Below are 13,472 nucleotides of genomic sequence, written 5' to 3'. Positions count from 1 at the left end.
TCTCAGGGTGGTGGATGTCGATCCGCAGACACACCACCCCGCGCGACGCGACGACCTAATCGCCTAAACACTCTCAGGGTGGTGGATGTCGATCCGCAGACACACCACCCCGCGCGACGCGACGACCTAATCGCCTAAACACTCTCAGGGTGGTGGATGTCGATCCGCAGACACACCACCACCCGCGCGCGACGACCTAACCGCCTAAACACTCTCAGGGTGGTGGATGTCGATCCGCAGACACACGCACCCCGCGCGACGCGACGACCTAATCGCCTAAACACTCTCAGGGTGGTGGATGTCGATCCGCAGACACACTCACCCCGCGCGACGCGACGACCTAATCGCCTAAACACTCTCAGGGTGGTGGATGTCGATCCGCAGACACACGCACCCCGCGCGACGCGACGACCTAATCGCCTAAACACTCTCAGGGTGGTGGATGTCGATCCGCAGACACACCACCCCGCGCGACGCGACGACCTAATCGCCTAAACACTCTCAGGGTGGTGGATGTCGATCCGCAGACACACGCACCCCGCGCGACGCGACGACCTAATCGCCTAAACACTCTCAGGGTGGTGGATGTCGATCCGCAGACACACGCACCCCGCGCGACGCGACGACCTAATCGCCTAAACACTCTCAGGGTGGTGGATGTCGATCCGCAGACACACGCACCCCGCGCGACGCGACGACCTAATCGCCTAAACACTCTCAGGGTGGTGGATGTCGATCCGCAGACACACGCACCCCGCGCGACGCGACGACCTAATCGCCTAAACACTCTCAGGGTGGTGGATGTCGATCCGCAGACACACTCACCCCGCGCGACGCGACGACCTAATCGCCTAAACACTCTCAGGGTGGTGGATGTCGATCCGCAGACACACGCACCCCGCGCGACGACCTAACCGCCTAAACACTCTCAGGGCAGTGGATGTCGATCCGCAGACACACTAACCCCGCGCGACGCGACGACCTAATCGCCTAAACACTCTCAGGGTGGTGGATGTCGATCCGCAGACACACGCACCCCGCGCGACGCGACGACCTAATCGCCTAAACACTCTCAGGGTGGTGGATGTCGATCCGCAGACACACGCACCCCGCGCGACGCGACGACCTAATCGCCTAAACACTCTCGGGTGGTGGATGTCGATCCGCAGACACACGCACCCCGCGCGACGCGACGACCTAATCGCCTAAACACTCTCAGGGTGGTGGAGTCGATCCGCAGACACACGCACCCCCGCGCGACGCGACGACCTAATCGCCTAAACACTCTCAGGGTGGTGGATGTCGATCCGCAGACACACGCACCCCGCGCGACGCGACGACCTAATCGCCTAAACACTCTCAGGGTGGTGGATGTCGATCCGCAGACACACTCACCCCGCGCGACGCGACGACCTAATCGCCTAAACACTCTCAGGGTGGTGGATGTCGATCCGCAGACACACGCACCCCGCGCGACGCGACGACCTAATCGCCTAAACACTCTCAGGGTGGTGGATGTCGATCCGCAGACACACGCACCCCGCGCGACGCGACGACCTAATCGCCTAAACACTCTCAGGGTGGTGGATGTCGATCCGCAGACACACTCACCCCGCGCGACGCGACGACCTAATCGCCTAAACACTCTCAGGGTGGTGGATGTCGATCCGCAGACACACGCACCCCGCGCGACGCGACGACCTAATCGCCTAAACACTCTCAGGGTGGTGGATGTCGATCCGCAGACACACGCACCCCGCGCGACGCGACGACCTAATCGCCTAAACACTCTCAGGGTGGTGGATGTCGATCCGCAGACACACCCACCCCGCGCGACGCGACGACCTAATCGCCTAAACACTCTCAGGGTGGTGGATGTCGATCCGCAGACACACGCACCCCGCGCGACGCGACGACCTAATCGCCTAAACACTCTCAGGGTGGTGGATGTCGATCCGCAGACACACTCACCCCGCGCGACGCGACGACCTAATCGCCTAAACACTCTCAGGGTGGTGGATGTCGATCCGCAGACACACGCACCCCGCGCGACGACCTAACCGCCTAAACACTCTCAGGGTGGTGGATGTCGATCCGCAGACACACTCACCCCGCGCGACGCGACGACCTAATCGCCTAAACACTCTCAGGGTGGTGGATGTCGATCCGCAGACACACGCACCCCGCGCGACGCGACGACCTAATCGCCTAAACACTCTCAGGGTGGTGGATGTCGATCCGCAGACACACGCACCCCGCGCGACGACCTAATCGCCTAAACACTCTCAGGGTGGTGGATGTCGATCCGCAGACACACGACCCCCGCGCGACGCGACACCTAATCGCCTAAACACTCTCAGGGTGGTGGATGTCGATCCGCAGACACACTCACCCCGCGGACGCGACGACCTAATCGCCTAAACACTCTCAGGGTGGTGGATGTCGATCCGCAGACACACGCACCCCGCGCGACGCGACGACCTAATCGCCTAAACACTCTCAGGGTGGTGGATGTCGATCCGCAGACACACGCACCCCGCGCGACGCGACGACCTAATCGCCTAAACACTCTCAGGGTGGTGGATGTCGATCCGCAGACACACGCACCCCGCGCGACCGACGACCTAATCGCCTAAACACTCTCAGGGTGGTGGATGTCGATCCGCAGACACACGCACCCCGCGCGACGCGACGACCTAATCGCCTAAACACTCTCAGGGTGGTGGATGTCGATCCGCAGACACACTCACCCCGCGCGACGCGACGACCTAATCGCCTAAACACTCTCAGGGTGGTGGATGTCGATCCGCAGACACACGCACCCCGCGCGACGGACGACCTAATCGCCTAAACACTCTCAGGGTGGTGGATGTCGATCCGCAGACACACTCACCCCGCGCGACGCGACGACCTAATCGCCTAAACACTCTCAGGGTGGTGGATGTCGATCCGCAGACACACGCACCCCGCGCGACGCGACGACCTAATCGCCTAAACACTCTCAGGGTGGTGGATGTCGATCCGCAGACACACGCACCCCGCGCGACGACGACCTAATCGCCTAAACACTCTCAGGGTGGTGGATGTCGATCCGCAGACACACTCACCCCGCGCGACGCGACGACCTAATCGCCTAAACACTCTCAGGGTGGTGGATGTCGATCCGCAGACACACGCACCCCGCGCGACGCGACGACTAATCGCCTAAACACTCTCAGGGTGGTGGATGTCGATCCGCAGACACACGCACCCCGCGCGACGCGACGACCTAATCGCCTAAACACTCTCAGGGTGGTGGATGTCGATCCGCAGACACACTCACCCCGCGCGACGCGACGACCTAATCGCCTAAACACTCTCAGGGTGGTGGATGTCGATCCGCAGACACACTCACCCCGCGCGACGCGACGACCTAATCGCCTAAACACTCTCAGGGTGGTGGATGTCGATCCGCAGACACACGCACCCCGCGCGACGACCTAACCGCCTAAACACTCTCAGGGTGGTGGATGTCGATCCGCAGACACACTCACCCCGCGCGACGCGACGACCTAATCGCCTAAACACTCTCAGGGTGGTGGATGTCGATCCGCAGACACACGCACCCCGCGCGACGCGACGACCTAATCGCCTAAACACTCTCAGGGTGGTGGATGTCGATCCGCAGACACACGCACCCCGCGCGACGACCTAACCGCCTAAACACTCTCAGGGTGGTGGATGTCGATCCGCAGACACACTCACCCCGCGCGACGCGACGACCTAATCGCCTAAACACTCTCAGGGTGGTGGATGTCGATCCGCAGACACACGCACCGCGCGACGCTACGACCTAATCGCCTAAACACTCTCAGGGTGGTGGATGTCGATCCGCAGACACACGCACCCCGCGCGACGCGACGACCTAATCGCCTAAACACTCTCAGGGTGGTGGATGTCGATCCGCAGACACACGCACCGCGCGACTCTACGCCCTACAATCCACCCGTAATCTCGCAGGGTTGGGTGGGTGTCGATCCGCAGACACACGCACCGCGCGACGCGACCTAGTATTAAATAAGTTTTTATATAAAAATTAGTATAATTAAATATACATTTAAGTTGTTATTAGATATTAAAAATATAATAATAATAAATAATTATATTTATTATTATTATATTAAGAATATTACTTTTATTTTGTCTATCATACAATTTTTTCTATCGAGTTATATCCCCTTGTCCCTGCCTACCCGAATCCCTACCTACCTACCCGTATTCCAATCTATATAGTTCTATTTATTCATTTTCCTACCTATACATGTTATAATATCTAATACAAAGCTTTAATTTAGTCCGCGACCCGATTTATAAGAAATCTGATTTGCTGGTTGATTCAGCGGGATACCTCAAAGTGAAACCGATCACTTGAGATGTAAGAAATGTGAAAGGGATTCTAAGACACGCGCGATTCGGATTTAATAGCGATTTTTCCAATTTTGCACGTATGCAAAAAAATATAGAAAAGTAGCCCTTTGGGACAAATAAATAAATATATAAAACAGTTTTATATGTTTCATCTCATACCTTATTTCATCTCAGTGGTCAATGTTGACCACTTATCTTTATCGTATCTAGTCTTCTTTCTTCAGGCCAGATTGGACTTACGTTTGTCGCTCCTGGCCATATACAATCTGATCGCATTTCGACCAGATCAAAGGGAAAAAAAATTCCTTCCATTGTCGTATCATTATCATTGCCGAAAGATAATATATTACGTTCGATTCGAATTACGCGCGAGTATCGATTGTAAAAAATAAACAACGAAAAGTTAATTTACAAAAAAATATTAATTTAAAAAATGACTGCACAAGATTGATCAAAAATATTTCTATTACTAATTCCGTATTTACTTTTAAAAATATTGATTGTCCATTTCTTTGTGATCCATTCGTTTAATTTGGAATTGTAATCAAGTACAGAAAAAAATTTTACTTTGCGTTCTATGAATATTGCGTTATACGTAAATATCTCAATTATATCCCGCGAAAAATTAAAATTTATAATGTAGACTAAATTAAAAAATTAAGAATAAAAATTTTCTCAAAAAACCGGCCGCGAAAACATAAAGATGCGTTATTATGCACGTTTTTCAGGCGATACGCATCTTGAAAATATATCAAATAAGATATACAGAATAAATGACGTGAGATCCAAGAAAAAGAACTTCCCCCACACGTGGTATTATAATTAATGAATAATCGCGTTGTTATAATTGAATAATATATGCAAATCTTTATAAACTTTTGTATCGATATAAATATATCTCGTTATATTTTTCATTTTCTACCAAACGTATTTTTAACATATTCATATACATATATTACTGCATGCAAAATTGAATATATAATTGTATTATACGATTAATTCTAAAATAATTTAAAAAGTTTCAGCGTTTCTTGACAGAATATTTACAATCTCACGTCATATATTACTTGACTGGCACAAAGCCAATTTCTCAATCAAAAATAGATGGATGGGTTACAACAAATTAGGATAAAATTGATGCTTTATTAAAATAAATTTGAGCAATTAATAACAATTATCAAATTTTCCATAAAACAAATTGCATAATAAGACCAAAATATTTTTTATTCATGTATAATTTATGCATATTGTGGCTGAAATTAAATAAATTTACTAATTTATGCATATTGCACGCTTTTCTTTATACTAATATTCTAAATATATATATATATATATATATATATATATATATGTATATTGTTTCCTTGCATCAATTTATATTATATTTAATCTTGGATAAACATATGGAAAGGAATAAATGAGAATAAAGGAATAAATAAAACATTCTAACTAATTTACAATTTTTCCCTATCAACAGATACTTTTTTTAAACATCTAACATGATATCTCTTTTGTTTAAAAAAATAATTCTTTAAAAAAATCTAAATAAAAATTTATTGACTACAATACAATTTAAAAAATCATAACTTTAATTATCAGAGCATTATTTTATTCCTTGTTTCTTTTTCTTGGTTTTTATTAGGTTGGTCAATAAGTCCGTGCGGTTTTTTACTTGAACATTTATAAGTAAAAAACCGCGCGGACTTATTGGCCAACCTAATACTTTAACTGTAAATAGAATTGACAAATTTGATTCAATAGTTATTTATAAAAAAACGCGGCAGTTCGTCAACGTAACTCGACGAACGATGATGAACTCTTTGCGAGCTCCGTGCGTGCGAAGTGTGCGAGTATTTCCTCAAGCACAATCGCATAATATTTCGATAAATAAGTGATACCAAGATTAAATATATACCATAATTAATTTTAACCCATCCATTTTAAGGCAACGGATCTACGAGATGTAATAATATTTTCATACTATAAATTATTGTAATTTGACATGTAGGAGATATATTTTTGCTCTATATTTAATTATATATATTCGTAGATTCGTTACCTCAATAAAAAATTTTTTCATTGACTCACCGATTCGATGCGCAACGGGCGGAGTTATGCAGCCACGTAGCTACGGTGACACTGTAACATACAAACAGAAGATTTAAATTAAAAACCGCTCAAAATTATTAACATTTGAAAAGTTGATTCTTACGCGTCTCTAATTCGTCTTTTAGTAAAATATTTAGCAATACAATTATCTGTTTATCGAAAAAGATCTTTGCAAGAATAACATTTTAGATAACTTCTCTTTCTTTAATTACTTTTAACTTATCAAAATTTAAATAAAACAATTCGAATAAATAGAGACAAATTATTAATTTTACGTAGCTAAGAGATGATACTTACCCCAAGGTTGCTCCGTCGGTGCCCGATGTCTCTCTCCAGACCTCCTCCTCCTCTCAGGACGTCAGGCTTCCTCCTCTCACCGCACAGGACACTCGCGAGAAACACTCGCGGATAATAAACTACAATCGCGCGCGGACTAATTTCATTAAAAGTCTTTCTCGCGCGATACTGTACGGCACTCCTGTTTAAAAAAAGTCCTTTAGTCCGATTACTTGAACGGCACTCCCGAAGCAAACGCGACGAACCGGCTGCGGTTCGTTTATTCAATTAATTCGGCGGACGAGAGTACGTTAGCTTCCCCGTCTTTGAATTTTTACCCAAGCAGAACAAGAGTTTTGCTTGGATAAATGCGAAGATACTCCTTCCCGCGTCGATATTTTCTGTAACATAAAAATAATCGAATCGATTATAGTATATTGTGCACCAAGGGGCGAAAGTAGCACACGATGGGCGCAATAAACTGCGCGCTGATTATTTGTCGGACTTGAAACACAGCTATCGTTGGAACATTAATACCCTTCCCTCCTCGGAATTAAATCTACACGATTTAATTATTTAAAAAACTGTAAAGAAATTATTGTGAAAAATATTAATGTTCCAACAATAGCTGTGTTTCAAGTCCGACAAATAATCGGCGCGCAGTTTATTAAGTTGGAATATATGTATATACGTACGTATATACATTTTAATTCGTTACTTCTGTAACTATTAATTCTCTATTTGCGCACCACGTACCGCGCTTGACTCGTATCGTCGTCTATTAATTTTTAGAATATAATTAAAGAATATAATTTTTACAAAGAATAAGCATTAATTAGTGAATTTAATATTTACACTACAATTTTGGAATTAAAAGATTGGATTATTTCCTCTATTTTGTATTTTAGATGTTGATTCAGATGTATCTTCAGTCATGCATGATACAGCCAGCAAGCGACACAAGTCGACACAAACGTCGTTTTATCTTTCTTTTTTGGTAATGAGTAACAAAGACAAAACGACACTTGTGTCGACTTGTCACTTGCTGGAAAGCTTCCTATATATATGTTTTAAGATTTGCGCGTTACTTTACTTTCCATACAAATCTTTATGTCGACAGCGTTTTGATTCGAAAAGTTTTGATCGCAATTATGAAATTTATATTAAATATAAACTTTATAATATAGAGAAAGGAGAGAGCCAGGATACAATAAAACTTTAATTTAAAAATAAATAAATAAAAATTGCTAGACGCGCATTCCGATAGAATCTAAAGCCCATGTGTGTATTTTTATCGATTCGAACGATTTGTTCACTAAGAAAAAAATTTTTTAGATCCAAGAAAATATTACTTTGAATAGTACTAATAACATATTTACTTAATATAATCACATATTTATTTAGAATTATATTATTTATTTGCGTAGTACATCGTTTTCAGATCACTGTATAATGAAATAGTGTATTGAATGTTTAATACGTTGTCTAATAAATAAAATATTTGTTAGATTATATTTTGAGATTTTTTAAATATTTAATAAATTATTTATGACATTATTAATATTAACAAATATACAGGGTGTCTTATTTTAATCGATTGCTCCCAAAAACTTTTTTATTTGTGATTCTAGAAAGAAATGCTTTAGACGAAAGTTGTTTGAAGGGGGTTATATGATTCCAATGTGAGTCGTGCCATACATGTTATCTTCAAGAAATTTTAAAGAAAATTAATTTTTTAAATGGAACTTAATTTTTTCCTTAAAATAATAGTTATAGATCTCGTCGAGACGTTTTTAAAACACTATAATAAAGTTCTTTTTCGTTAAGGATTTCCTGATACTTTAAATTTTATCATATTTTTAATATAAAATATGAAATATCTCGTAAAGTAATAATTCACTTTTCGATGACTTTACCTTGATACTTTTATACGTAGAATAATAAAAAAAAACCAATTGTAAAAAAAAATAGAAAAAATAATTTTAAAAAATTTGTTTGCATTGTAAAAGCATTCAATTGTGTAAAATTGCAAATGTAAAAATTAATTTTATTGTTCGCTTGCTTTCATTATTTTATGTACAAAAGTATCCAGGTAAAGTAATAAAAAAGAATACTTTATGAGATATTTCATATTTTATATTAAAAAACATCATGACAAAATTTTAAATATCTCAGAAAATCTTTAACGACAGAGAGCTTTATTCTAGTGTTTTGAAAACGTCTCGACGAGATCTATAACTTTTATCTCAAGGAAAAAATTAAGTTTTATTTAAGAAATTAGTCGCCTTTAAAATTTCTTGAAAACGATGACATCTATAACATAACATCTATAACATAACTTACGTAAGAATCATGTTTCCTTCAAACCAAACAACTTTCGTCCAAAGCATTTCTTTCTAAAATTACAATTAAAAAAGTTTTTAGGGGTGATTGATTAAAATGGACAATTTTTATATAAAATATTTCTAAATAATTAAAATTTATAATAGTTTAAAATTATATAAGAATTAGATTTTTTTCAAATTTTATGCAAGTTGATATCTAAAGTTGAACTAATATTCGTAGTTCGTACATTAGTTGAAATTATGAATAAAATGATACTTGCATGCAAAAGTTATTCTTCTATTTTTATTTTAGGTATGTTCTTTTAATCTGTTCTCCAAATATGCGCTCAAAATTAAATATTTCATAATATTTGATGCAAGCAAACAATATGGGTGTCTATAAACATCTTTTGAATATATGTATATAAAATAGAAGCATTATCTTTCTTATAAAAACAAGGAATCTATATTTATTTTAGACATTATTTTTATTTAAATATTTTATTATGTTACAGATTAATCTTGTACATATCTTTTCTGTTGTGAGATACAAGTTAAAAAAAGGGTTCAGATGAAAGAATCCGTAGCGTCTTTTCTAGACGCTAAGGAGGTCTAGAAAAAATATAGAGTGCTGTTGTAATAACTTTGCTGTTGTAATAAAGTGGTGAGCATCATTGCTTACTTGCATAAAATTAGTCGTTTTTTTTTTAGTAATAAATAACGTTTTTTGTTACTCACCGATTGATGGTGGAGTGTGAAAATGTCAGCTATGTATTATCAGCTATGATGGTTCTGTAACATAAATATAAGGTTTAATTAGGTTATTTGTAATTAACGTACAATTATAACACAAAAATTATATCACAAATTAAAACGGAGCTCAAAATAGTTAATAAAAATAATATATTGAATCTTTTAACTTAAAAGTATGTCAAAGATTAAAGTTTTTCTTTTTTAGACAATAGATCTCAGACAATAAAAAAAAATATTTATATTTAGAGTTATATCTTACAATTAATAAAGATAAATACTTATATAGATATAAAAAAAGGATTATGGAAGTAATTGATTCTTGATTACATTAAAGTTGCTGAAATAAATAAAAAAAAGAATAAAAAAGAAAGTTGCAATAAAGTTGAAAATGAAATATTGACATTTTAAAAATATGAAACTTTTCTACAGATTTCTTTTTTACGAAAAGAATTAGTACAATATATTTATATATGTAAAATAAAAATAAAGACTATTCTCTTATAGAGAAAAGGATAGGTATTAAATGAGTTAGACGTGTGTTTCCTTTATATTTATAAATACTTTTTGAATGTGTGTATAAATAGAAGCATTATCTCTCTTATAAAAACAAGTAATACATATTTTAATAATGCTGTATATTCATCTGATGTATAATATTGCATCTGATTTATATATATATATATATATATATATATATATATATATATATATATATATATATATATATATATATGAGATACAATATTATATATGATTGAACTAATTTTTACTTCTATAAAACGCCAATTTTTACACAATATTTTATAGTCTATCCATATAATCAATGTTTGAATCAATGGCTTGACATTAATATCGACAAATACATCATATAAAATATTACTTGTTAATATATATTTCTATTTATAAATAATTTATAAATAATTAAAATTTATAATAGTTTAGATTATGTCAGGACTATTGATTTTTTTCTTATTAAATTTTATACAAGTTAATATTTTAAAAAAGAATTGTCATTAAGATGTTATTTTTATTAGTATTATTAATGAGATAACGGATCTGTGAAAGTTGTATAAGATATATGTATATTTATGCATCATTATAATTAGATTATAAGTAAATATGGAACCTCTTTTATGGATCTGTTAACTTAAAATAGATGAGCTATAAAAAATTATGACAGATATTTTATTTCGGACTTATTTTACGTTATTTAATTTAGTGTTCTAATATGCTTGAGGCTACACTCGCACAGGTACATAGAGAAAGAATACAATAAATAAAAATTAACGGTTATTTAACTATAAAAATATTAATAAAATTAAAATAACGACCTGTTTTAAAGTTTAAAAGTTTTAACGTATTAAAGTTATTAAACTATACTTATTTAAAATATATTGAAAATAATATTATATATTGAATGTTTTAACTCGAAAAAGTAAAACTGTAAAGTTTTTTTCCTAGACAATAGAATTCAGACAACAAAGATAAAATACTTATATCTATATATCTAGAGTTGTATCTTAATAAAGATAAATAGTTTCATAGATATAAAAAATAATTATGGAAACAGTTAATTCTTATTGGTTACATTGCTGAAATGATGAAGAAGATATAAAAAAAATTAAAATCGTATTGAGAACAAAATATTAGCATTTTAAAAATATAAAGCTTTTTTACAAATTTCTTTTTCCCCCAAAAAATTAATACAAAATATTTATATATGCAAAATAGAAATAAAGAATTATTTTTAGATAGGGAATAATAAGTTATTAAATGCGTTAGGCATGTGTTTGCTTTAATTTCTTCTCCAAATATTCGTCCGAGATTGAATATTTTATAAATTAGTGCAATCAAGTTACATGTATATCGGTAAATATTTTTTCAAATATGTGTATATAAAATAGAAGTATTATGTTATAAGAACAAGAAACATGTATTTCAATAACGCAGTATATTGTATTTATTATATATATAACAATATTATATTAATGTTTATAAAGTGCCAATTTATACATAATGCTTCATAGCTTATCCATCTAATAATTGAAAAACTGGTTTATAACAAATAAAACAAAATAATGTGATGTGAAATCATATAAATTATTTGTTGCAGAACAGAGGAATTTTTTTACAATAATTATCATTGTTTATTTTAATTTTGCTGTTAATAAAGATATTTAATTTTAAATTAATATATATTATACATGTATATATATATATTTTTTTTAAATAAATATGTTGCTGCAAATAACTTATAATATTATAAATAATGTAATAAGGAAATACATAATCGACACGTAAAAGCATAGGTATATTGTGCGATAAAATGGAAATGTTATCACACACTGAGAAAGAAATATTTAGATCAAATAAAATATTTATTTAGATTGCCGCCAATAGCTTATTTAGTTAATATAATACACATATTTATTTAGAATTAAAAATTTTTATTTAAATTAGTGTGTGATAACATTTCCATTTTATCGCACAATATATTTGTGCTTTTACGTGTCGATTATGTATTTCCTTATTACATTGTTCATGATATTATAAGTTATTTACAACAATATATTTATTTAAAAATATATACACACACATACATACATATATTAATTTAAAAATAAATATCTTTATTGACAGGAAAATTAATATAAACAATGATAATTATATTTAATCTAAATAAATAGCAATCTAGATAAATATTTTTTTAGTGCAATATTTATGTGCAATATTCTAAGTATAACTACTTACCAATTAAATAAGTCGCGACGACACTCATCATTCCGCAGCCGATCCGTCTCGCGCCCGTCGCGATCTAGAAATGAAAGGGGAGCGTAATTAACATATGGCAAAGGCACTTCGTCTCCCGCGCGCTCAACTTTTCGCACCGAAAACGTCGCGATGTCATTTTCGCGATTATCGGCGCGACGTGCCTTCGGCCGAACAAGTATCGCGAAATACGTATTTTTTAGAAATATATTTACACCCGAGCGCTGAATCGATACTACTCGATAAATACTGCAGTAAATAATGCATGCATAGATTAATAAAGGTTACACTTACCAATTAAACAACTCTCGCGACGCCACTCGTTCCGCAGCCGATCCGTCTCGTGCGGCTCGTGCCCTGTCGCGATCTGGAAATGAAAGGGTAGCGTAATTAACATGAGCAACATAGCGGAGAGCGGAGGCGCTTCGCGATATTCGTGGCAGATGGAAAATACGATCACCCGCGATTGTCCGCGCGACGCGCCTGCGACCAAACAAGTACCGCGAAATACTTATTTTTGAGAAATATCGTTAGTACGCACGTTACATCCGAGCGCTGAGTCGATACTACGCGATAGGTGCTGCGTTAAATAATTCATGCAAGATTAATAATGCTTACTCTTACCAATTAAACAACTCCCGCGACGCCACTCGTTCCGGAGCCGGTCCTTCCGCGTCCGCCGCGATCTGGAAAGTGGAAATGAATGAGAACGTCTGACGTCATCAATATGGCGGAGACCCGTCATCCCCCGCGCGCGAAACTTCTCGCGCCAAACCGAGCCAAGGGTGCATTGGCGTCGCTACTCACCCCGCTCTCACAACTCACAACTTCGCG

General features: G+C 38.0%; 1 long non-coding RNA gene across 2 annotated transcripts; it reads right to left on the bottom strand.

Moving 5' to 3' along the window:
* Window positions 1-6,343: 6,343 nt before the first annotated feature.
* LOC139818894 (uncharacterized) lies at window positions 6,344-13,333 on the bottom strand. Of its 2 annotated transcripts, XR_011733552.1 has the most exons (6): window positions 13,263-13,333; window positions 12,933-13,005; window positions 12,621-12,684; window positions 9,855-9,908; window positions 6,814-7,193; window positions 6,344-6,546 (listed from the first exon to the last, which is right to left on the bottom strand). It is a non-coding gene; the product is annotated as an uncharacterized lncRNA (long non-coding RNA). The 2 variants fall into 2 exon arrangements; XR_011733551.1 differs by lacking the exon at window positions 6,344-6,546 and having other exon boundaries at window positions 6,649-7,193.
* Between the last annotated feature and the right edge of the window lie 139 nt (window positions 13,334-13,472).

This window comes from Temnothorax longispinosus, chromosome 9, assembly GCF_030848805.1.
Source record: "Temnothorax longispinosus isolate EJ_2023e chromosome 9, Tlon_JGU_v1, whole genome shotgun sequence".
NCBI lineage: Eukaryota > Metazoa > Arthropoda > Insecta > Hymenoptera > Formicidae > Temnothorax > Temnothorax longispinosus.
Note: the sequence above shows the minus strand (reverse complement) of the source record. Positions and strands in the feature narration are given on the sequence as shown.